Raw genomic sequence first — 3,060 nt, forward strand, 5'->3', positions numbered from 1 at the left:
TAGGGGTGCAGGTGGGAACAGATCTAGGCAGAGAGAGCAGAGATGTGCAAACCTCCCTACTTTCACAGCCTGGAATTAAAGTAGCGTTCATTTCACGTGGGCTCCAGGAAGACAAGAGCCCATTTTGCCAACACAATCAATAAAACTGACGTTAATTGGTTCTTCACCGGCTTAAGAAAAGAAAACACAAGGGTAAATTTAACTATTGTAGGTAAGTCATATTTGTCCTAGGTTCCAAACAACTTCTCAGGTTTTCAAACTTGGAAGTAATCCTCGAAGCATTCACTTTATTTTCTCATCAGTTACTCTCAGAAAGAAATACATGTCCTGTGAAATCGCTTACTCCTTGGAAGAAAAGTTATGACCAACCTAGACAGCATATTGAAAAGCAGAGACATTACTTTGCCAACAAAAGTCTGTTTAGTCAGGCTATGGTTTTTCCAGTGGTCATGTATGGATATGAGAGTTGGACAGTGAAGAAAGCTGAGCACCGAAGAATTGATGCTTTTGAACTGTGGTGTTGGAGAAGACTCTTGAGAGTCCCTTGGATTGCAAGGAGATCCAACCAGCCATTCTGAAGGAGATCAGTCCTGGGTGTTCTTTGGAAGGAATGATGCTAAAGCTGAAACTCCAGTACTTTGGCCACCTCATGCGAAGAGTTGACTCATTGGAAAAGACTCTGACGCTGGGAGGGATTGAGGGCAGGAGGAGAAGGGGACGACAGAGGATGAGATGGCTGGATGGCATCACCAACTCGATGGACATGAGTTTGAGTGAACTCCAGGAGATGGTGATGGACAAGGAGGCCTGGCGTGCTGCGATTCATGGGGTCGCAAAGAGTCGGATACAACTGAGTGACTGAACTGAACTGAACTGAACTGAACTGAAGGATTATTGTTTTAAACAGCAGATTAAAAATTAGGTATTAAATGGAAGAGTCCAGAAAAAAATCTTCCCTTGGATGAAGTTAATATTTAGAATTCAACACGGTTGAATAAACTTCAGACCCTTCTGTCTAATTTCTCTAGGAAATAAAATGAGGTTCAGCACCACACAGCGCATAAGGACTTTCAAGAGTGCGTTTTGCAACTGCAACTTGGCTATTAATTTAATCGAATATAGATTGCAATCACATAGCTTCTTCAACCTTAGATGTAAGTTAGAAACTTTTTCCACTCGTCTCAGAATAAGAGTTTACAACCACTTTAGTAATAAAAGTGTGATAAGAAATGAAGAGCTTGAATTTCACTATGTATAAATCAATTTCTTTCTTTATTAGGGTTTCTTCACAAAAAGTACTAGGTAATTATCCTGTTATACTGTAATTCATGCACATAAAATATTTCAGCAATGAAGGTTAACTGAAGCTCCCTCCTCATCTTTGTAAATGTCTCTAAACTGCTTTGTCTTGGGCAAATTAAAACAAAAGATATTCTTTAATAAATGTTCAGAGAAAATTGATAACAGAGCAATACGAACCTCATAAATGATGTTCCCTGATATATTTAAAGTTTCATTTTAAATATTCCTCGCTTGTTTTCCAGACGTGTTTTATATCAAGCATACTGCATGCAGGCAAAGCAAATAAATTTATGAGCTGTATTTTATTTTCTTAATATAAAAATCCAAGAGAGAAATAAAACCACTAAGTACCTTTCTAACAGTTTGATTTTATCACGTGCCATTTATTTCTCTTTTCTCTTTTGATTTCATTCTAAACTTGTGCAAATAACTAGCAACACAAAAATGACTTTCTCTAAGTTTTATCACATTTTCCTGACTTTTGTTATTTCATAACGGAAACTTCTACTTAACCTGTTAGTTATCTTCTTGTATTTTGGGAACTTTTTAAAAGTAACTCGAGTGAAAATGTATAATGACTTGTCCTTTTATTTAGAAAAAAACAAAATAGCAGTTGCACATGCATTATTTGTTAACATATCATAAAAGGATGTATATATAGTAAGGAATGAATGTGGTGTTAATCTGTCTCTTGGGAGCAGGAAAGGAGATTCATTTAATATTATGCCTTTGGAATATTTTTGTAATAACATATCTCTCCTTTGCTTAGTTATAAAGGCCACTAGATGTGTTTCTAGGAAAAGAAAAGCAATTATAAAAAGAAAATCACAAAGAAGAAATAATTCTAAGGTTTCACCTATAACATAAGATTAATTTAAAATGGAACATCCATGGAAATAGAAATATAGGAAATTTCTTTAAAGGTTCCACTTCAAACTTCAAAGGATTGACAGAAAACCCAATGAAGGGAAGTACTTGGTGGCAGGGAGGGGCAGAGGAGTCTGCCTGCATCGTCACATAAAAGGCTAAAATAAAACAAGTGCCTACAAATATTTGTAGACTGATAAAGTTACCTTTCCCCTCTTACTTTCTTCCAATATCCTGTCTTATTTCAAGTCCTGATGAAGCAAAAAAAAAAAAAAATAAGGTCTGACTTTAACATGAGAATAAAAAGGACTAAGTTCTTAGGAACTAAAAGGAAACCAGCCATCAGTGGGACACTGTAGTTCACACAGAGACACTTCACTCGTGATTTACGTTCGTTAAATTTGAAAAGCATATATTTTCAGGCACCTTTGTTGTCAACGTTTATTTATGAAGATGTGGCCTGCTTCTCAATGGAACTTCAAGCACTTTCTTTTTTTCTTTCACTTAATCCACCAGGGCCAGGAAGTGGAGTCTTGATTGGAAGTTTCTGCCAAAGCTCGTGTGAGTGATGGCTGTACTTTTCATCAACATAATCCATAACCACCCCCGCCCCCTTCCACTGGCTACCATAACTCATTGTCATAGACACGCACACACCCTCTCCTGGGCTCAAGAAAGGAGCCCACGTCACGGAGAAAAGATGATTCTGCATCCAACCCTGGAGCCATTTGCAGGCTCCCGCTGCTGATATACAGGCTGATGTCCACAAATTATCTAGTCAGAGCCTTCCTAAAAAGCACCTGTACACTGTAATTCACTACCCGATTTACAGCTTGTCAGCAAAGCTGTGCCCTTACCAGGCTGTGTCAATCACGCGCTGCAACCTTTTAC

Source organism: Ovis canadensis, chromosome 10 (genome assembly GCF_042477335.2).
Source record: "Ovis canadensis isolate MfBH-ARS-UI-01 breed Bighorn chromosome 10, ARS-UI_OviCan_v2, whole genome shotgun sequence".
NCBI classification, from domain to species: Eukaryota; Metazoa; Chordata; class Mammalia; order Artiodactyla; family Bovidae; genus Ovis; species Ovis canadensis.